At 43.8% G+C, this 24,359-nt stretch overlaps 1 protein-coding gene across 1 annotated transcript in view; it reads left to right on the top strand.

The window, feature by feature from the left end:
- The window catches only part of LOC138292727 (cytochrome P450 2D15-like), a 496,310-nt gene that overhangs the window by 84,808 nt on the left and 387,143 nt on the right, over nucleotides 1-24,359 (top strand). The gene's annotated exons all lie outside the window — the stretch shown is intronic.

Below are 24,359 nucleotides of genomic sequence, written 5' to 3'. Positions count from 1 at the left end.
CTTACGTTACTAAAGTGCCAAGGTGAGGTCCAGCTTTTCTCATAAATGTGATTTGTTTCCAGAAGGTGTCCAGATTCATGAATTTTGCTTGCTGGCCCATGGAAGCAAACACAGAACTCAACCTGGCAATGTTACTAGCAATTATAAAGGTCTGAATGTGACCTCCTTGCCTTGGCACGTGTGTTTGCCCTTTGTCAGTTTGCCTAGTTTAATTCAGTGGACCTGCTCACCTCATTGCAACTAAATCATGTCTGTGGAAAGTGCATCTTCCATTCCCTAATCAACATCTGTTATGGCTGGTATTTCTCCTGTGCATGCCTGTGAGGTCCCCTTCTTTCACCTCTGTCAGCCCTCTTTAGATCTTTCTGCTTCTATGCCAGAAAATCAGTGATTGTTGGGTTGCTCCTCTGTCATTCCTGTGTGGATCAGTGGATATTGGATTGCTCTGCTGTCATTTCTGTGTGAACTTGTCCAATCATTTTCCTTGGCAGCTTGTACACAGTGTATGATTTGGGTTGCTCCTCTGTTAACTAATTATTTGCAGTTTTATAGCATGTATTAGACCTGGGGGTGGTAGAATGATTTACAGTGAGAAAAACAAATATACAGTAGTGAGGGAAATTCCATATGACTATTAACCACAAGAGAATAGCGTGCAGAAAACTGTAATATACATTTTCAACAAAGAATGGCCTGATCAGAGAGGAAAGTCCAGGACAGAGTCTCAGGGAGTTCAGTACAGACAGTTTAACTGAGCCAAAGGGATTTACAACAATGAAAACATGATGTATACAGTCACTGAGAGTGTATCTCTCTAGGAGGAACTATCCATAAGGCCGGATAATTAATTAAATAGGCTTCATAAGAGAAATTGGTGCTGATCTATGGGGTGACTGAGCTCCATATACTTGATGCATTTTTTAAGAAGAATCTGAAATTTATTTTCTGTTTGCTGAGCCTCGGAGGATTTAGGAAGAAGGATTTAGCTCTCCAACGAAGGTCAGAACCTCTGGATGCCATGAGTTTTTCAGATAGATATTTTGGGGTGCTGAAAGGCTTATCAAGGGTGATAAGTGTGCTCAACAAATCCAGATTTTTTTTTAGCTCAAACTATTTTATTGAATTGCATGATATAGGGCCTTATTATGGCATTGGCGGCTGCGGTGGCAGTCGGACCACACAAGTTGCGACGGTCTTACCGCGATATTATGAGGTTGGTGGGCAGACCCGCCAACCCACTGCTATCCTCGCCAGGATCTTTGATCCTGATGGGCTGACGGTGGGTGCAGGTTGTATTCAGACCACGTGCAGGGGTCCACAGGGGACCCCTGCACTGCCCATATCTGAGGCATGGGCCTGGTAGGGGTCCCCCTGACCCCAGCCCAACACCCTTGTGCAGACAGTGTGCATTTCGAGGGTGCTGTTGCCCCAGGGCATGCAGTAGCATTGCTGCTGGCTCAATTATGAGCCGACGACAATGCTGCTGCTACTTTCCCACTGGGCTGACCCAGGGAAACATTGGGAAACCAGTAGGATAGTCGTAATGGCGCAGATGGGGAGGTCGCCAGCAGGGCGGCGATCACCCCGTAGGGAGTTTGGTGGACGGGTGTTCCCGTCTGCCAAGCTTGTGATCGGACCCTTAATGAGAGACTATACAGAAGAGAGCACCGAAAAAGGTATAGAATCAAAATTGCAAAACACCCATAATATAATAGAAGCACCTCTATATTGAACATTGCTATGTGTTACTATCAAAAACAAGGCAATCCACTGGATTCGCCATGTTAGAGGCTGCCGATCCATAATACGTGAGGACCTAATTACCATAGTACGACGGCCAGACCCGGGAACTCACTTTGATATCCTAAAACTGACACTCAAGAACAGGACCATGGCGAACAATCTGGTGGCCCTAGACGCAAGAACAAGCCCACCTGCACACTCACGCATCCAGTTTAAACAGCCCAGGTCACCCACGCTCCACGAGGAACGCCCGAGTTACCACCCGGCAGAAAACCTATCCCCTCTTGGTAAACATGATTGACTCACAGCCCCACCTAAAATCTATGCAGGCAAACCTTGCAACCTTCCAACATCCATCACCCCCAGATCCTCCTTTTACCCCACCACTGTCTGTCCATGTATTCACCCCCCTACCCATGATACCGCGACCATTTCCGGCTCACCGAGCAATCATGACAACGATGCTCCACCCATCTTGCAGGCACATTGCCCACCAAACCTAGAGCTGCTGTCTAGGCCCGCAAGCATCTCCTTGATCAGGACCAGGCCTGTTCCAACAGAGGAACATCACCAACCACCACAAACCTCACGGGCAAACATTGGCATCAACCCATCCCTGCTCCCCCAGCCACATCTGCCAAACCAACCCCTGACAGCCAACCTCAAAAACCCCGTGCATTTAGGTAGGACAACTCAGTCACAATCTGGGGTACGACTTGTCTCATGGAACGTGGCAGGTCTGAAATCTATTCTTCCCCTTCCATCCTTCTCCTCATTTATTGACGAACACGACATATGTCTCCTACAGGAAACATGGTCACTCGACCCACTCTTCCGAACAGGCTACTCAAATTTCCACATCCCCGCTGTGGCCAGCACGAGAGGCAGGCCCTCAGGGGGTCTGACCATCTGGATCAAAACATCACTTAGCTGCCATATATCACAGCTACCTACCGCCTCTCCCGACCTGTTAGGCCTTCGTCTATCCTTTGGGCCTGACTCTGTGGTGAACATCTTTAATATCTACGCTCGAGGGGTCAGGGGGGGTCAAGTCTCCAAAACCCTCTGAGCCCTCGTAGCCCTCTTACAAAATTATCCCCGCCATCATAAAACCATTGTGGCTGGGGACTTCAACGTCACATTCGAACCCCTTGACTGGGACGATCTCAGGTCCACCCGCGAGGAAGATCAAGTCTGGTCTAGCCCCGCCCTGTCCATTGCACCCATCAAAAGGTGGACGTCGGTTGCGATTCAGGTAAAATCATTGACCATGGAGTTTGGACTCAGGGCGCTAAATGGCAGAACTAATTCAGACACCAACGGTAGTCACACATACAACAAAACGAACCACACCAGCAGAATCGATTATTGCCTATTCGATATAAGATTATGGCCTCTAGTCATCGATATGACAATCATCGAAAGGACCGAAAGTGATCACAACCCTCTTTCTGTCCACACATTAGCCCTAGGTAACCTCCCAGCCACGTCTAACCCCGCAGCAGTAGCACCCGAGGGTATTAACCTGGCCAACAACAAAAGACACCTAAAATGGGTCAATATTGTGGCCCGGCCCGCACTCATCAATGCTGCCAACAACACCCTAAAATCCACACTAAGGGACCTAGAGGCAGGTTCTGCAACACCCCACCAGGAAATTAGCTCAATCCACACCTCCTGCTTTAGGGATATCGCAACCCACTTCTCAGCACCCCCAGCCCACGACGACAAACGACCCAAAGCCAGGCACCGCTGGTTCAACAAAACGTGCCGGTCCCTAAACAAGCGCCTAGTTCAAGCCATTAAATCCAAGGACCCCATCGCCATCCGCGTAGCTAGGAAGTCCTATAAATCTGCAATATGCATAGCCAAGCGTGATCAAGATAGCAAATGGTGGACATCACTCAGCGACGCTGTGCGCGAGAGAAATTATAGTCTGTTCTGGTCCCTGGCAGCGCGAGGCCCAGAAACCAGTGGTTTGGACATCACAACCAATATTGCCCCAAGAGACTGGATAGCCCACTTTAGTAGTCTGTACTCCCCTGATCATGATAGCCCCACCTCTGTTTGTACGGGCCCCCTCCTATTTCACTCGTTAGCACCAACCACCGCAGCACCCCTGTTGTTCTCCCAAAGTGATATAACTTACTCTCTAAGCACTCTAAAACGCGGCAGGGCCCCTGGTTCAGACTGCGTCCCAGCAGACCTATTCTCAACAGACCTAGCATCCTGGTCAAGATATCTCACCATTCTAGCTAACGCAATAGCATCTGGGGCGCCAATTCCCGACTCTTGGAAAGCGGCCATTGTTATTCCAATCTTTAAAAAGGGCGACAGATCTCTTCCCTGTAACTATAGACCCATTAGTCTAATTGACTGTGTCCAAAAAGTCTTCTGCCACTGCCTCCTAGGGAAGATAGAAGAATGGATAATTGACCACGATATCCTTAGCCCCCTCCAAGCCGGTTTCCGAAAGAAGATTTCCACCACTGATCAAGCCCTCAGATTCCTATTATTATATTGGAAAACAGTGTTCATCGGTAAAGGCAGCCTTTATGTAGCTTTCGTGGATCTCAAATCTGCTTTTGACCTAGTACCTCGCAACAAACTGTGGGTCACTCTCTCTCGGATGGGAATCCCGGAACACATCCTTGCCATTTTGATACGACTCCACGAGGACAACTACGCACAAGTCAGGTGGGGCAACAAGGGCCAACTTACCGATAGAATCCACGTCTCTAGGGGTGTGCGGCAAGGTTGCGTACTTGCCCCGACCCTCTTTTCCCTGTACATCAACGAAATTGTCCCCTCCCTCCTCAGACTGCAGGCTGACGCACCTTCACTTGGCACACAAAAAATCCCAGTCTTACTCTTTGCCGATGACACTCTCTTGATATCTAAGACCCCTAGTGGTCTAAGGAAACTCCTTGCGTGCTTCGAGCATTTCTGTTCATCCCAGGGACTCGAAATCAACGCAACGAAAACCAAACTAATGACCCTTAATCCCCACAGATCTTTCAAACGGAAATTTACTCTTGGGGGCTCCTCACTCGAGAAGGTGGGCATTTTCAGCTACCTGGGCATAACACTCACTGACAACATGTCCTGGAAGCCACACATAGGAAAACAAGCCCTTAAATTAAGACAAACAACTGGGGCTCTACTAAAAAACTTCCACCTCTCACACACAAAACCAATTCGCCCAGCATTACAATTATACGAAGCCCAGGCAGTTTCCTCAGCGCTCTACGGGGCTGAACTTTGGGGTTATACCAAAACCCAAGACCTAACCACTGCTGAAAACAACTTCTTAAGAAACCTTGTGTCCCTTCCGCTAAGCACCCCACTGTTCCCTCTTTTCAAGGACCTCGGCATCAAACGCATTGGTCACAAAGCCCGCCTGCGACCTCTGCTGTACTGGCGGCGTCTCTGGACCACTCCGGAACTTGTCATCTTCACCGAAGCTCTACAGGTCATCCTAAAAGCCGACCACCTGCACAGAATCCCCTGGCTACGATCCATCAAGGATTTACTCCACTCTATCGGGCTCGATGATCTCTGGAACTCACCAGCCACGTCAGTCTTTCCCTCGAAAAGCGAACTAAAGAAACTTTACTGGCAAAGGGCCAACAACGAAGACACTCGGGCTGCACTCCACACTACATTATCTTGTGACTTTGCCAACCTAAAAGAGTCATGCAAGTACGAAACTTTTTGGGACCTAATCACGGCCCCAAGGGAAAGGAAACTGTACTTCCAGCTCCGCATTGGAACACTCCCATTAAGACTTTTCACCAGCAGCTGGTCACACAACGAATCCACCGCATGCCCTGCTTGCAAAGCCCCCGTGGAGAATCTCCCTCACCTCCTTTTTGCATGCCCCGCGTATACTGCCCCCCGTAGGAAATGGCTGGCCCCGGCATGCAGACTACTGGGAGCACGCTGCTCTGCGCTAGCTCTGCGAATCCTTAGATCAGACACCAGGCCAACGCTAGTGATCGCTATCGCCAAATTCCTCGGAGCTAGTTGGCTTATTAGAGGGAAAACTCTCCTGGACAAAGACTCCAAATAAGACTGTCCCAAAATCCTGCAGAGTGCATTTCACTTCATTTCATTTTTTCTAATTTCATTCCATTTTATTCTATCTCATTTTTATTCCATTTTAATTTTTATTTATATTTCATTCCCTTTTATCACCATATTTACCTGCAATTTTATTTTATCATGTGCATTTATTTGTATTTATTACTGCTCGCGCTTTTTTGGCTCTTGTAGCCGCAATAAAGCTTCTTTGAATTGCTATGTGTTACTGTAAATATAAATTAGAAAATAAAACTTCAATATGTAATGAATAAATAAGAGCTACTAAGTTATCGTTTCATATAGCTAAAATATGTGTTACTTATGCAACAAATTATGAAAACTTGTTTATGAATAGAATGAAATCCAAAATGATTGATAATTAGATGAATTAAGTATACCACCCAAAATAGTTAAATTTGCTCCGCTAGTAAAAATGATCCATGACCATCATGCCTGGATTGATAATGCTGAAGCTTCCTTCCAATTAGTAATGATTAATTTTAAAGCAGCAGATAAAAGAAAGTCAAATCGTTTGTTATTTAGATCCAACTTTTTTGTTGAATGTAAGCTAGATTCACAAATCACCATATAAGAAAGATCATCTGAAATTGTAAATACTTTTGTAATAATGTCCCAAACGTCTTTCCAAAACTTAGAAATGATTTTGCATTCATATAATGTGTTGAAGAGAACCACACATTGGGGAGTGTAAAAGCTTTGCTCTAAACATCTGTAAAGGAGTCCATAAACAATTAAATAGTATAAATGAGTTAGTTTGGTGTATAGAAACAGAAAACCAATCTGAAATACTAGATAACCAGGTTTTCTTCCATATGTGGTGGAACTGAGAGATGTTTAGCTCAGTATTCCAAAATGTCAAGAGTGTTAATATTATCTCCAGCTACTGCTTAAATATAAATTTGTAGATCGTAGGTGCCACTCTGCGGTACATTATTAGAAAATTAATCTAGAATTGAATTACATAAAATGTCATATTTGGAACATTCTAAAGGAGGTAGTTGAAATTGTTGTTGTAATTCATCAAAAGATACAAATAATTATTATGATATATATATATATATTAAATATACAATACCAGTCTTTATCCAAGATTGCCAAAACTCTGTTGAGAGCACAAGTTTGATTAATGGATTATACCACAATGACATATTGGAGGTAAGTTACATTGGGGTTTGAAAAAAAGAATCTAAGTCATGCAAAACTAGTTTAGTGAACTTAATAATGGCTGATGATTAAATGAAGATGTTTGATTTGGACATGGATAATAGTGCAGGTAAAGGGAAGGGTGTTAGCAAACTTTGTTCTGTAATAAGCAACTAAGGTGATTTATTAGGTTCTATGTGACTCCATCAAAAGGAACCCTTTTGTAAAATAAACGCTTTATGATAGTTACAAGAATCAGGTAAACCAAAATTATCATTAATCTTAGCAAATTGTAATTTTTTTATAGCTGATACAGGAGGGTTTGTTATTCCAAATAAAGTTAGATATGAGTTTATCTATAGATTTATAGAACTTTATAGGGGTCTCAGTAGGAAATATAGCAAGAGGTAACATATTTTAGGACTATTAACCATTTTTATAGCATCAATTTTCCCCCACCAAGACAAATGTAATGAGGACCATAGAAGGAATTTATCTTTAATATGTTTAATAATATCATCACAATTCAAAGTGATGGATTGATTAATAGAGTGAGAAAATAAAATACCAAGGTATTTAAGTTTAGATTTTTGCCACATAATATAATTGTTAGGAAGCAAATCAGGTACATTGGATATTTAAAGGAAAACATTCAGTATTATTAGTGTTTAAAGTGTATCATGAAACTAAAGAATGTGTAGGAACTAGATGTAACAGATGAGGAATTGAAGATTCCGGTTTACTAATATAAAGCAACACATCATCCGCATATGCTGATGTTTTAATTGTAAAATCTTTGACACACACCCCTTCAATTTCATTAGAATTTCTAATAGCAGAGAGGAGGAGTTCAATAGCCAGGAGGAAAAACAACAGGGATAAGGGACAACCTTGTCTAGAGCCTCGATAAAGATGAAAATTGATAGAAATAGGCCATTAATAGAGAGTCTGGCAGAAGGGCCTGAATATAATGCTGAAGTCATGTGAATAAATGATCTGCCAAAATTAAGAGGGGATATGGTATGAAATAAATAAAACCAACATATCTTATCAAAATCTTTCTCAGCATCAAGTGCCAGAACACCAGAAGGAAAAGCAAATTACGGACTAGCTTCAATTATATTGAATAATAATCTAGTGTTGTTAGTGTTGTTCACACAGTGTCTCATTTTCATAAATCCAGATTGATCAACATGAATAATGTTATCCAATACAGAGGATAATCTAGTTGCTAATATTTTTGCATAAAGTTTGCAATCTTGATTAATTAAGGAGATTGGACGACAATTTGTTAGTTTATTAGGATCCTTTTGGGGTTTTGGGAGAACAATAATTAATGCTTCAGGGAAAGATCCATAGGTTACTTCAGTATTACTAAAATGAGTACACATTTTAAATAGGTGTGTTAGAAGGAGGGAGGAAATTCTTTATGAAATTCAGGAGGGATACCATATGGTCCAGGGGAGTTGATTTAAGGGACTTGATAACTGAATCAATCTCTTCATGAGAGATCGGTCAATCCATTTTATCTCTAATTGATTGAGAAATTTTAGGTAAGCCAGCACAATCAAAAAATGTATCAATGCAAAGAGTATTTGTGAAAGTAGGGTTGTTAAATAATGTTGAGTAATAATCTGAAAATTAATTAACAGTTTCTTTGTGAGTGACCGCAATTTTGCCTTTAGAATCATGAATTACATTAATTTGATTTTCATGTTTGATATGAAGATCATTTGCTAAAAGTCTACCCAATATATTAGCACTGAAACAGAATTTAGCTTTGTTATTTGAAAGCTGAAGTAAATCCCTATTACTTAAGAGAGAGTTGAATTCATAACAAACTTTTTGCAATTGTGTTAGACCTAACAGCCTTAGGGTGGTCACCCCTAACTTTTTGCCTGCCTCCCTCCACTTTTTGGACATTGTTTGTGCTGGTTTTTAGACTCTGCGCACTTTGCCACTGCTAACCAGTGCTAAAGTGCATATGCTCTCTCTCTTTAAACATGGTAACATTGGATCATACCCAATTGGACTATTTAATTTACTTATAAGTCCCTAGTGCTGTGCACTATATGTGCCCAGGGCCTGTAGATTAAATGCTACTAGTGGGCCTGCAGCACTGGTTGTGCACCCACTTAAGTAACCCCTTAACCTTGTCTCAGGCCTGCCATTGCAAGGCCTGTATGTGCAGTTTCACTGTCACTTCGACTTGGCATTTAAAAGTACCAGCCAAGCCTAAAACGCCCCTTTTTCTACATATAAGACACCCCTAAGATATGCCCCAGGTTACCCATAGGGCAGAGTGCTGTGTAGGCAAAAGGCAGGACATGTACCTATGTAGTTTACATGTCCTGGTAGTGTAAAACTGCCAAATTCGTTTTTACACTGCTGTGAGGCCTGCTAACTTCATAGGCTAACATTGGGGCTGTCCTCATATATTGTTTGAGTGGTAGCTGCTGATCTGAAAGGAGTAGGAAGGTCATATTTAGTATGGCCAGAATGGTGATATAAAATCCTGCTGACTGGTGAAGTTGGATTTGATATTACTATTTTAGAAATATCACTTTTAGAAAGTGAGCATTTCTCTGCACTTAAATCTTTCTGTGCCTTACAATCCACGTATGGCTGGGTTTAGATGACAGCTCCTTGTGCATTCACTCAGACACACCCCAAACACAGGAAACTCAGCCTCACTTGCATACATCTGCATTTTGAATTGGTCTTCCTGGGCTGGGAGGGTGGAGGGGCTACTCTCACACAAAGGACTGCCACACCCCCTACTGGGACCCTGGCAGACAGGATTGAACTGAAAGGGGCCCTGGTGCACTTCTAAGCCACTCTTTGAAGTCTCCCCCACTTCAAAGGCACATTTGGATATAAAATCAGGGCCTCTGCCCTACCACCTCAGACACTTCCTGGAGAAGAAAGTTGTAACCAGAACCTGCATCCTGCCAAGAAGAACTGCCTGGCTGCCCAAAGGACTCACCTGACGGCTTTCTGTGAAGGACTGCTGCCTTGCTGTTGCCCTGCTGCCATGCTGCTCCCTGGCTGTGGTGAAGAAGTGCTGTCCAAGGGCTTGGATAGAGCTTGCCTCCTGTTCCCTGAAGTCTCAGGACCAAAAAGACTTCTCTCTTGCAACTGGACTCCGTGTGCGGCGAAAATTAGACGCACAGCTTGCTAAAACTGACGCACAGCCTGTCCCACGGTGAGAAATTCACCGCACGCCGAACCAGAATGACGAAGTTCGACTTCGCAAGGTAAAGATCAACGCAGTGCCTGCGTTGCGACCGGAACTTCGATGCACGGCCCTCCGGATCGACGTACATCCGACCTGGGACGACGCAGCCTGACTTCCAGAGGGGAAATCGACGCAGCGCCTGCTGTGCGGGAGAAATTTCCCCTCAATGCCCACCGGAACGACGCAGAGCTTGTCACAAGCCCAGGATTCCACGCACAGACCCTGGGGCTTCTGAAAACCCCGCAACCCAAAGAGGATCAATGACCGAGAAATCCCAGAAATCGACGCACAGCCGTCCCTGCATGGAAACTAAACGACCCATCGACCGTGTGCGGCCCGAGAAATCAACGCACACCCCTTTGTTTCCATGCTTCTCCTCCTCTGCGGCCCTTTGCGGAGCTTTTTCATGCGAACCAGGTACTTTGTGCTTGAAAGAGACTTTGGGGGTCATTCTGACCCTGGCGGTCTTGGACCGCCAGGGCGCAGAATGACGGAAGCACCGCCAACAGGCTGGCGGTGCTTCTAAGCCCATTCTGACCACGGCGGTAAAGCCGCGGTCGGAAAACCGGGGCCGGCGGTTTCCCGCAGTTTTTGCACCTGGCTGGGCGAATCCGCCAGGGCAGCGCTGCAAGCAGCGCTGCCCTGGGGATTCTGACCCCCTTACCGCCAGCCTGTTTCTGGCGGTTTTCACCGCCAGGAAGAGGCTGGCGGTAAGGGGTGTCCTGGGGCCCCTGGGGGCCCCTGCACTGCCCATGCCACTGGCATGGGAAGTGCAGGGGTCCCCTAACAGGGCCCCGGCCAGCTTTTCACTGTCTGCCTAGCAGACAGTGAAAAGCGCGTCGGGTGCAACTGCACCCGTCGCACGGCCGCAACACTGCCAGCTCCATTCGGAGCCGGCTTCTGTGTTGCGGCCTCATTCCCGCTGGGCCGGCGGGAATGTTGGAATGCCGGCAGCGGTCTTTTGCCCGCATGGCGGCCGATTGGCGGTTCCCGCCTGGCGGGCGGCGGTGAGGGCCTTTGTCTGCTTTTAAAAGACTTAAGACACTTTGGTGGTCATTCTGACCCTGGCGGTCTTTGACCGCCAGGGCGGAGGACCGCGGGAGCACCGCCGACAGGCCGGCGGTGCTCCAATGGGGATTCCGACCGCGGCGGTAAAGCCGCGGTCGGACCGGCACCACTGGCGGGCTCCCGCCAGTGTACCGCCGCCCCATTGAATCCTCCACGGCGGCGCAGCTTGCTGCACCGCCGCGGGGATTCCGACCCCCCCTACCGCCATCCAGATCCTGGCGGTCGGACCGCTGTGATCCGGATGGCGGTAGGGGGGGTCGCGGGGCCCCTGGGGGCCCCTGCAGTGCCCATGCCACTGGCATGGGCATTGCAGGGGCCCCCGTAAGAGGGCCCCTACATGTATTTCACTGTCTGCTGCGCAGACAGTGAAATACGCGACGGGTGCAACTGCACCTGTCGCACAGCTTCCACTCCGCCGGCTCGGTTCCGAGCCGGCTTCATCGTGGAAGCCTCTTTCCCGCTGGGCTGGCGGGCGGTCTGAAGGCGACCGCCCGCCAGCCCAGCGGGAAAGTCAGAATTACCGCCGCGGTCTTTCGACCGCGGAACGGTAATCTGACGGCGGGACTTTGGCGGGCGGCCTCCGCCGCCCGCCAAGGTCAGAATGAGGGCCTTTATATCATTTTTCAGTGATATCTCTACATTTACTTATTGCATCTTTGATCGTTATGACCTGCAAATATCCAGATAAATATTATATATTTTTCTAAACACTGTGTGGTGTATTTTTGTGGTGCTATATTGTGTCATTGTATGATTTAGTGTACAAATACTTTACACATTGCCTTCTAAGTTAAGCCTGACTGCTCAGTGCCAAGCTACCAGATGGTAGGCACAGGATAATTTGGATTGTGTGTGACTTACCCTGACTAGAGTGAGGGTCCTTGCTTGGACAGGGGGTAACCTGACTGCCAACCAAAGACCCCATTTCTGACAAATTGTAATTTATTAGAAATATCATTGGAAGAGATAAAGATGTTCATATTTAGCTATTTGACTTTTTAAGTTTTGCATTAAATAACTTATTATCAAGACCCATAATGGATTTGGTGGCACCCCTATATACACTTTAAATACATCCCAACGTCTTATATCTGAGGTAGAATTTTCTTTATTAAACATGAAAAAGTCATGTATTGCAGATAATAGCTTAGATTTATTTTTTTCATTCAAGGCAATATTAACATTCAAACGGCATCTATAGTGAGAATGCTTAGTGGAGTCAAGTTGTAAAATAAATTAAATAAGCGCATTTTTTGAAATATCAATATTAGGAATAATAAGGTCAGAGGCTGAATTAATTGATGAGAAATTAATAAATAATCTAAACAGGAGCATGAATTATGAGGATTCGAGAAAAAGATAACATTTTCATCTGCAATGGCGCCAAATATCAACTCGTTTGGCAGACTTAAATAAGGACTTAAGAGTATAGAGGGCAATAATATTTAGTTAAAGATGATCTGTTCAACAGAGGATCACAAATTAGAATAAAATCTCCTCAAATAATAAGTGGATCCTTGCCTAATTTAAGTACTTCTGATGTGAAGAGGACCAGAATTGTGGATCATCTTTTGTTGGACCATAATATGAATTAAATATAGAACTTGATTGTCAACTTTAGTTTTGACCAAATAATATTGACCTTCTGCATCTGAATATTTATTTAATATTTGGAGATTTAGGGCCTGTATACGACCTTGGCAGATGGGATACTCGGGGGATACTCCGTCACGAGTATTCCATCCGCCAAGGTATCCCATCTGCCAACGTCATAATCAGGCCCTAAGTTTTTTGGTAAACAGAATATCAACTCAATTTTTTTTTGTATTAACTGCAGGTGAAGAAATACCATTAGCGACCCATTTTTTATTCATATACAGTAAAATTGTATCATCTACATGAGTCTCTTGTGTTAGGCAAATATCTGCATTATATCTTGCTAAATAGTCACGTTTTACAGGGTGTCTTAAATTTTTCACATTAAAAAAGTGATTTTAATTCTATTGACATTAGTCATATTGCTCAATGAAAATTATCAGAATTAGAATGTAAAAAGACAGACAGAAAAAGTAGTTCCAAAAATGAATGTCAAAAAGAAAAAGGAAAGACACAGACAAACATAGATAAGACAACAGAAGCATAAATATTGTGATGGAATCACACACCCGCATGTACAAAAATGACCTGCAGATTCTATGCCCTAATGAAGAAGTATAGACAAATTAGAAAAAAATATATAAAAACATAAAGTTTGAATGTCATTCTCCTTAACATCCATGGAGAATGGAAAATTTTGGTCTAAAAATGCACAAAGATTTTCAGGATGCTGAAATGATTTGGAAAAACCATCTTTCCAATTTTTCATGGTGGAGGAATCACAGAGACCATATCTAAATCCAAGCTTTTTAGTTGAGGACGAAGAGCTGTAAATTCTTAGCAAATATGAACTGTTTCATTTGGAAAGTCCTGATGAACACACATTTATTGCCATTAATCAATAAAGATGGAATCACTCTTGCCACCTTTTGTATCTTTACCAAATGATGATGACTCAGTACTTTAAAAATCATTTGAGAAGGCTTAGTATGTTTTGGATTATGGTGGGAAGGAATTCAATGTGCCTTATCAATTTCAAATTGTTGTGTGAATTTTAAGTGAAGAAGGACAGGGAGTACATTTTCCAGATACTGTCTACAGTTATGAACTTCAACATCTTCTGGCAAGTTATAAATGTGCAAATTATACTGCTGATTATGATTTTCCAAATTCAGTAATAGTTTACTCATCTTAATAACCTTTGCTGTCATGGGTAAAATACTGTCCCGTTTTGATTTATTGTCTTGAATTTGAATTGTGCTAGAAACGTCCATGGAGAGACTTGTCATATGTTTACAATTTGTTTTTATTTCTATCACAATGGGGGTTATTCTAACTTTGGAGGAGGTGTTAATCCGTCCCAAAAGTGACGGAAAAGTGACGGATTTACCACCAGCCGTATTACGAGTCCATTATATCCTATGGAACTCGTAATACGGCTGGTGGTATATCCGTCACTTTACCGTCACTTTTGGGACGGATTAACACTCCTCCAAAGTTAGAATAACCCCCAATGTTATCTGTATTTGCACGTACAGTTTGCAATCCTTCTTATAAAGTGGATAACAAAGGCGCATTTGTATCCATAATTTTTTACTTGACAGGGGGAGGAGAAGTTGTTTGTGTTTGTTGCTCATGACAGGCACATTTTTCCTTCCATGTTAATAAAGAACTGAATACTAGGCAAGAACTAGTATAAAATGGCAGTAAAAGGAGCAAAAGAAAGTCACCTTAGGCAAACTTGAGGTGCAGTAGCTAAAACTGGCTGTGGGAGTGCTCTAGGCCTCAGTCGCGCCCTTTCCTTGCAGTAACTCCGCCCTCCTGACAGGAAACTTAAATGACAGTTGGAGAGGGAGAGACTGGTGAGGAGCTCCACAGGAATTAAGCTAGCACACAATCCAGACAAACCACCAGCAAATGCACTTTTCTGAAGCACTGACAAGTGTGCACACACAAAAAGTAACAATTAAGCAAAAATTATTGCCAACTTTGTCTTGAAACATCATTGATAAAGCGGGCTGTAGGGGAGAATTACAGGGAGGCAACCATTTTGCATTGCGTGCTGGTGTGACTCTACAAATCCTGATTAATATCAAGTTGTTTTGTATAGGCATCTGGCTTCTAATGGGAACCAGTCAAGGAAGGTGAGGACAGGAATGATATGCTTCTGAGAATTTAGTTCCTGAGACGAGTCTCGCTGCAGCACTGAGGGTTGCCATCAAAGGGGCCAAGTTAGATTTAGCACCATGTTACTGTGGTCTACTCTATAGATAATAAGGGTTTGTGCCACTTGTTTGAAATCTGATTTTGGGATGAAAGACCTGATGTTTTGGAGCATCCTGATCTCAAGTTGGGCATACTTTCCATAGGGGCATTTCTGTGTGCTTGCAGGTTTAGATTCTTGTTGAGGTTTACCCCAAGAGACGTGGTAAATTCACTGAGTTTGGGATGGCAGCTTAGAATGTTCAGTGAGTTCAGCCAGTTTTGGAACACAGGTTTGATGGTGAAAGGGAATGATCAGGAGAAATTCGGTATTCATAGGGTAGAGATTCAGGTGACTGGTGGATCCAAGTTTGATCGTCTTTTAAGATATTGGTTAGAAAGAATCGTCTTCTTTGGATCAGGTTTTCAGATAAAATTGTATTTCATTGGTATAGGTAAAGTTACTCTCCCACATTGAAGATACAGTGACCAGGACATAAGGCAGACTTCAACATGAATTTTCTTCCTGAGTCCTATTTACATTACAAATGCTTCCAATTAAGATCCCTCTTCACATTATCCAAACAATACAAAAGCACACTTTCTGGTGGACACCGGGTGAAAAAGAGGGTTTTGATATGGTTAATTGTCTTGAGCCATTAAAGATTGAGGGCCTGCCGTTCCATATTTGGAAGTTTTTTTAGCTGCCAGTCTGAAATATCTTTTGAAATGGTTTTTAACTTTTGATGAAAATTTAATGTTGGTGCACATTCCTTGTGCTCCCTTCCATTCATACCTTCTGAATACCGCCTGGGGAATACTAACATACCTATATCCATACTAGCATAATAGGAGGTTGCATGTAGAAAGTAAAAGACTGAAGGAGTCATATAGAACTTGGGGAAACAGGAACACTGTGGTACATCTGTAGGATTCTTACACCACTATTCTTTAGGGTCCTCTCACTTTATCTAGACAATTACCCATATCAAACCCTCTGATATTTTTCAGCCAGTTTCCACCAGAAAGTGTTCTTTTGTATTATTTGGATAATGTGAAGAGGGATCTGAATCTAGAATCGGCCAAGCACTGGGCTTATATGAGCAGAGTCCACCTCTTGGTCTGCTGGCATAGAACTTTGATACCATGGCCTATCTGCCATAGAGCCATCAGGTTAAAGTGATGGTTGCCTAGACCTTTTCTAGGGCAGAGACATGATTACTTGCTTGTACTACCTGAAAGGCATGATTTCCTACCTTGTGAAGCATGGTGGTCTGAAGTAGGGAAAATGCACAATTTCTGTCATTCAAAGGTAGAAAGCATGTTAGCTCCATTTTTTGGTTTTCAAGAAACATTTTGGGAGTTTATTTTTTAAAACAAAACACAAATTTATGTTGCATGGCAGCAACAAACTTGCCACCCTTTCAACATAATTCAATTTCTTCAGTGGAGGCATTGTGCTGGCAACTCAGTTGAAGAGAGAGAACCCTAGCTGCCTGGTCAGTTCTTCACCAGGGGAGCAGAGGCCATGGTCTCACCTTTCCTGGTGAGTTGACAAGCTGTACTCTCAGAGCCTAAATTGGCCTTGTCTGTTCTTATCGCTGTCCTCATACTCTGCTGGTCTATAATCTAGATTTTACACAGCGTGTATCTCTAAACTGCATCATGTTTGCAACTTGGGTGGATTGTGCGACTTGGATCAGCTTCATCCTGGGGGCTTTCCGCTTTACTCTAAAGCATGCAAAGCATTGTTTATGTTACTTGATTTGAGTGTCCCTATTATGTCCCACTTTGGATAGCTCAGAAACCAATGTGATACAAGAGTTTTTAGGCCTTCATTCCTTTCAAATCACTGCTTACTCATCCTCATCTTTACATGCACTTGTCCTGTATTTATGCTTACTGGTTTCCTCCAAAGCAAATCCTAAACCAAAATACATCTTAACATGGGAAAAGGCCTGGACAGTGACATTCTGGGAGGTATATGGCAACAGATCTGGATTCAGTCCTTGAAATCATCAACTTGAGACCAGTTTCAAATGATTACATAGATTGTATTTAACCATAGCCACATAGAATTAAACATACTCCAGCCCCCGGATACAGTGTTGAAGAAGTTGCCATCTTTTAGGTGATGTACTGCACAAATGGTTGTCCTACAAATTCGCTCAGACATTTTGGAATGGGTGCTTTCTGACAGTAACATTATCATTAATATTCAACTCCTGCTAGAACCATTGGTTGTTTTTTACATAGCCCCTTCATCAGAAGATATGTGTAAACTTTTCTTGCTCGCTGACTTTCTAACTGCTTCTGGTAGTATTTGTTACACTGGCTTATAAACAGAAATCTACCAAATCACAGTTGATAGATGCATGATGCAGTAGGATGTTGCAGCTAGCAGTATCTGAAGATATCATAGCTACCATGAGAGGCATGTCTGCTAAATACATCCCACTTTGGATCCCCTTCTTATATCTCATGCCTTCAGAATACCTACAAATATGGTTTGGTGCATATCTTTCTCCCTGCTAACAGACTGCTGACAGACTAGTCCTCTGTCTGAAAAACACTGTTCACTTGACTACAGAGTAGTCATCGTTTGACAATCATACTTGTGGAACCAATTATTTATGAGCGCTCCATGGTGTATGTTTGTTTATTCCATTTCAGGTCAAAGGTTTATTATGCAACATCCATTGGGTGCATGAAGGAGATCTATAAACACTGATTTCCTTATGTCTTCTTACCTCAACTGTGTTGATGGCAATGCTACGCCTTCCACAGTGCTTCTGTGATGTCCATAGGCTAAATTCTGTAAAACTGAACTGCACTGTATGGCTCAATGCAAAGATACTAAAACATTATACTTGGGTCCAAATTAATCATGTTATCAACCTTATGTGCTTTAAAGCACAGTAATTGCCACTTTTTATTCCAAAAAATATTTTCTTTGAAGAGAATCACCAAATTTCCCTTAAAGTTCTCTTTAACGCCTAAACAGTTTGTAGCAAAGATCCAGTATGCTTACCATTCACCATGAACTTCTCATAAATTAGTAATAGGTGAGTCCACATCTCACTATATCATTGTTTGTCAAAATAATATTGACCAAAACATCATCTGACTTAAATATTGTGGACTAAAAATTACACAAGAACTATTTTCTACTCATTTTCCTAAATATGTATTGCAGTGGTGTGAGAAATTGGGTTGTTGGTTGAGGGGGGTGTAATCCTGCTCAAGCAACAGACGCAGTCCTTGTCAGGTTGACCCTCCAAAATTCACTAAATTAGCATATGTTTAAACCTTTAGTAACTTGGCACAAACGTAGTCAGGCTTAATTAAAAGGCAATGTGTAAAGTCTTTATGCAGCACTCAAACAGTAATAAAGTGAAAACACAACACAAGAAAAATCCCATACTAATTTAGAAGAATGGAGTAAAATGTTGCTAAGTTATTTGACACCAAAACAACAAAAATCCAACCAGTAGGCCCGAGATATGCTACTTTAAATATGTAAGGTAAATATAGTGCCTAAAAACACAAAGTGCTGCTCGTGGTTATATTGTTGTGTGAGACCGGGTAAAAGTCACAAGTTCAGCCCACCACAACACCACAATGCCAATTCCATTCACAGTGAAGGAGGCAGTGAGAAGCATAGAAAGCATAACAGATGGTTGCCCCTGTAGCACAAAGAGCTGACCAGGCATCGCGGATGCTTGTTGCTGTAGCGCGAAGATCCTGTTGATGGTTGTGGACCGTCGTTGCTAGTGCTTCAGGTTGCTGGTCTCCGCAGGCTGTCGATGCTGTTGTGCGATGTGCAGATCTTGTGTTGCTGATCATTGCTGGTGGTTGGTGTAATGTGAAGAGTCAGGATTGCTGGAGCTTTGCATCTGTGGTTGTTGCTGGCAGCAAGATTAGGGCACAAAAGGGCCCATTCGCAGCAACAAAGAGCCCAAAACGTCAGGATTTCTCATTTTCTTCCAGAAGGAGCTCAACTGATGCTACACCAACAATCTAGGACCTGGAAGGCCCTTCTTGTGGATTAAGAACTCACTCAGCAGAAGCTAGCCGGGCTCAGCTAGATCCAGTTGCAGGACCAGTGCAGCAGGTCAGTTGCGCAGTTGCAGGGAGACTACTGGAACTTGTTGTGTCCCTTATCTAACAACATAAGGCCAGCTAATTAGAAATTGGAATCACTAAGGGGCATATTTATACTCCGTTTGCGCCGGAATTGCGTCATTTTTTTTGACGCAATTTCGACGCAAAACTAACTCCATATTTATACTTTGGCGTTAGACGCGTCTAGCGCCAAAGTCCATGGAGTTAGCGTCATTTTTTAGCGTGGACACCTACTTTGCGTTAATTATATGCAAGGTAGGTGTTCCCGTCTAAAAAATCGACTCCGAGGCATGTGCGTCGGATTTATACTCCTGGGCAAAATTCACGCCCGGGAGTGGGCGGGTCAAAAAAAATGACGTACGCCCGCTTTTGCGCCGTTTTTTAGTGCCTGCAAAAGGCAGGCGTTAAGGGACCTGTGGGCTCTGAAGGAGCTCAGAGGTGCCCTCCCATGCCCCCAGGGACACCCCCTGTCACCCTTGCCCACCCCAGGAGGACACCCAAGGCTGGAGGGACCCATCCCAGGGACATTAAGGTAAGTTCAGGTAAGTGTTTTTTTTTTTTTTTTTTTGTGGCAAAGGGGGGCCTGATTTGTGCCCCCCTACATGCCACTATGCCCAATGACCATGCCCAGGGGACAGAAGTCCCCTGGGCATGGCCATTGGGTAAGGGGGCATGACTCCTGTCTTTGCTAAGACAGGAGTAATTTCTATGGGGGTTGGGAGTGAAAAAAAATGGCGCAAATCGGGTTGAGGAGAAAAAATTGCCTCAACCTGACTTGCCCCATTTCTTGACGCCCAAGCCCCATATCCCCCTACGCCGGCGCTGCCTGGTGTACGTCGTTGTTTTTTAACGCACACCAGACGGCGCCGGCGGCTAACGCCGGCTAACGTCATTCAATAAATACGGCGCCCGCATGGTGCTTCAGAATGGCGTTAGCCGGCGCTAATTTTTTTGACGCAAAACTGCGTTAGTGCAGTTTTGCGTCAAAAAGTATAAATATGGGCCTAAGGGTCATGGGAGGAAGATAGGAGGTCCAATCTTCTTCCTTCTCGGACAGAAGAGCAAGCCTCAGGCAGCAGTGCAGTCCTCTGGCAGCAGGGCAGTCCTTCGGTATTGTCCACAGGACCAAGAGTGTATTGAATAGTGAGTCTGAATGTCCCTTTTTAAGCCTGTTGCCATTTTGAAGTGGTCAAATCATCTGGAGTCTTTGCCAGACCAAAGTGTCTAGAATTTCCTGCCTCCCTGCCTGGCCCCATTCTGACTGCAAGCACAATAGGGTAATGTGAAGTCATTTGTTTGTGAGCTGAAGCAGAGTCTTTAGAGTGCAAGTGTAATATGTAACAGCTCCACCCCCTCCTCATCAATCCAGGATGGGCAATCCTGCCAACATCCAGACCCTTATTGTATGGCTGTATGGGAGGAATAGAAAAAGACCAACTGGCAACTACACCTAGTCATGTGACCCAATAAAAAGCTTCAGGCACCAAATGGTTAGGAAAAGATAATGGCAACTTTCTAAAAGCGGCATTTTCAGAATTGTGACTTAAGAGCTGACTTTACCATTTACCGGTTGTGTGCCACAGACGTAATTGTTACGTCCTGCGGCACAATGCTCCTGTGCCGAGGTCGTAACCATTACCTCCTAGCACTGGAGCATGGGGGCAGTTCTAGGGCAGGGATGGAATGGGAATTGCTTTGGCAAGGGTCGCTCCCCTGGGGGGCAATTTTTAATTTGGCCTTTTGATCGCCTTATTTTAATTAGGCCGATCTGCCCCGGGGGTTCAGTAGCCAATAGGTACCAGGGATGTTTTAGGCAAAGGGGCAAATTATTTTTAAGCCATTTCTACCTCACTTGGGGGCAGATCAGTCTATTTTTATTAGGCCAATCTGCCCCAAGGGGGGTAGAAATCCCTAGACACCAGGGATTATTTTTTGCGCCAATTTCACGTACGGGGAACAATCCCTTAGACAAGGGTTGCTCCCCTGAGGGGGAAAATTTATTTAGACCATTTCTGCCCCCCTTTGGGGGCAGATTGGCCTATTTTAATTAGGCCGATCTGCCCCCAAGGGGGCAGAAACCACTAGGCACCAGAGAATTGTTTTATATTTTTTACAGATGGGGAGCGACCCCTTAGGGAAGGGTCACTTCCCTGGAGGGCCCATTTTTTAGGCCATTTAGATCGGCGTATTTCTATTAGGCCTATCTGTCCTCGGGGGCAGAAAACACCAGGGATCGGTGTATGTGTGTATTTTGTTTGGGGGGACAGCCCGTTGGGCAAGGGTTGCTCCCCATGGGGGCACATTAATGTTGGAAATTTCTGCCCCCCTTGAGGGCAGATCTCCCTATTTTTGTAAGGCAGAAAGTCCACCAGGGACAAGGGAAGAATTTTTTTTTTAAAAAGAGGGTGAGGTTATGGTCATACCCCCACCCCAAATAAATGGGTACAAAGTTATCCTGCCCACCGGTGGGGAGATGGGGCAATTACCCCAGATCCACTACCCGGGGGGGCAGAAAGCCTCCTAGATGCCAGGGAATCAAAAAGAAAATAAAAATGAGTGGGGTGGTGGCTACTAACAAGTATAGGCATAGTTATGCCCCTACCCCAACTTAATGGGGTAACAGTCTTTCAGCTCTCCCACTGCACACTAAAAGATTTTATTTCAATGGCAAGCAAGATGACATTTGTTTTTTTTGGGTTCTGGTTTTACATTTGGACCATGAGCGCTTGTCTAACTTTCAAAATCGTCCCTCATGGAATGGTGAGGGCTGCACTTTTTGGACTTTGGGACGCTGCCATGTAGAAAAATCTACGAGATCTAGACACATCTGAAAACCAAACATCTGGGTGAGTCCAGAGTGGTGTGCTTCACATGCACCCCGCACCATTTTCTTACCCACAATGCCCTGCAAACCTCCAACTTTGCTTGAAATCACATATTTTTCCAACATTTATGTGATGGAACCTTCCTGGAATCTGCAGGAATCCACAAAATTCCTATCAGCCAGCATTGTTGCATCTATACCGAAAACATTCTGCCCCACAGCCTAAAAACGTCCCCCCCCGCAAAAACAGGTAGTTTTGTATTTGATAATTTTGATGTGTCCACGTAGTGTTTTGGGGCATTTCCTGTCACGAGCACTAGGCCTACCCACACAAGTGAGGTACCAGTTTTATCCGGAGACCTGGGGAAATGCTGTGTGGAAGGAAGTTTGTGGCTCCCTTCAGAATCCAGAACTTTGCAGAACCAAAATGTGAGGAAAAAGTTTTTTTTTTTTGCCAAATGTTGAGGTTTGCCTAGGATTTTGGATAACAGAACCTGGTGAGAGCCCCACAAGTTACCCCATCCTGGGTTCCCTGATGTGTCCAGTTTTCAGAAATGTCCAGGTTTGCTAGGTTTTCCTAGGTGCCGGATGAGCTAGAGGCCAAAATCCACAGCTAGGTACTTTGCAAAAAACAGCTCAATATTCTTTGGTAAAATGTGATGTGTCCATGTTGTGTTTTGGGGCACTTCCTGTCGCGGGCACAAAGCCTACCCACACAAGTGAGGTACCAGTTCTATCGGGAGACATGGGGAAATGCTGGGTGGAAGGAAATTTGTGGCTCCTCTCAGATTCTAGAACTTTCTATCGCCAAATTGTGAGGAAAAAGTGTTTTTCTTTTGCCAAATTTGAGGTTTGCAAAGGATTCTGTGTAACAGAACCTGGAGAGAGCACCACAAGTTACTCCATCCTGGGTTCCCCTAGGTGCCTCGCTTTCCAAAATGCACAGGATTGATAGGTTTTCCTAGGTGCCGGCTGAGCTAGAAACCGAAATCCACAGCTAGGCACTTTCCAAAAAACACTTCAGATTTCAATGTAAAAATGTGATATGTCTATGTTGCGTTTCCTGTTGGGGGCATTAGGCCTACCCACATAAGTGAGGTATCATTTTTACCGGGAGACTCGGGGAAACACAGAATACAAGAATAAGTGTTATTGCCCCTTGTCTTTCTCTACATTTTTTCCTTCCATATGTAAGACAGTTTGTAAAAAAGACATCTATTTGAGACATGCCCTGTTATTCACATAGTAGTATGGGGACCCCAGAATTTAGAGATGTAAATATACCCCTGCTTCTCAACACCTTATTTTGTGCTCATTTTGGAAATACAGAGGTTTCCTTGATACCTATTTTTCACACTTTATATTTCACCAAATGAATTGCTGTATACCCGGTATACAATGAAATCCCATTGCAAGGTGCAGCTCCTTTATTGGCTCTGGGTACCTAGGGTTCTTGATGAACCTACAAGTCCTATATATCCGAACAACCAGAAGAATCTAGCAGACGTAACAGTATATTGCTTTCAAAAATCTGCAATGGCTTGAAAAAGTTATAGAAGAAAACGTGGATAGAAAAGGCTCTTTTTTGCACCTCAATTTCGATATTTTTTTTATTTTAGCTGTTACATTCTGTAGGAAAACCTTGAAGGATCTACACAAATAACCCCTTGCTCAATTAAAAACAAAATTCTACTGTCCAGAAATGTTTAGCTGTCTGGGATCCAGTAATGGTTTCACAACCATTTCTGTCACTAACTGGGAAGAGGCTGAAAGCACAAAAAATTGTAAAAATGGGGTATGTTCCAGTAGAATGGCAAAATTGTTTTGAAAAATGTGGTTTTCTGTTTCAAGTCTGCATGTTCATAAAAGCTGGGAAGATGGTGATTTTAGCACCGCAAACCATTTGTTTATGCCATTTTCAGGGGAAAAACACAAATTTTCTTCTGCAGCCCTTTTTCCCAATTTTGTTTTTCAAAAACAAAATCTTAGCTGCATTTTGGCTAATTTCTTGGTCTCCTTCAGGGGAACCTACAAACTCTGGGTACCTATAGAATTCCTAGGAAGTTGGAAAAAAAGGATGCAGATTTGGTATGAGTAGCTTATGTGGACAAAACGTTAAATAGGCCGAAGTGCGAACTGCCCCAAATAGCCCAAAAAAGGCTCAGCACAGGAGGGGAAAAGGCTGGCAGCAAAGGGGTTGCCAAGGCTTTTATATTACAGTTCCTCAGACACCAAACAAGAGATTCCCACCTGCTACCTAACAAAAGTTATGAATTATTAATTCATTAAATAATTAATAAGGTAGCCAGATGCACT

Source organism: Pleurodeles waltl, chromosome 4_2 (genome assembly GCF_031143425.1).
Source record: "Pleurodeles waltl isolate 20211129_DDA chromosome 4_2, aPleWal1.hap1.20221129, whole genome shotgun sequence".
NCBI classification, from domain to species: Eukaryota; Metazoa; Chordata; class Amphibia; order Caudata; family Salamandridae; genus Pleurodeles; species Pleurodeles waltl.
This window is presented reverse-complemented; position numbering and strand designations above follow the sequence as displayed.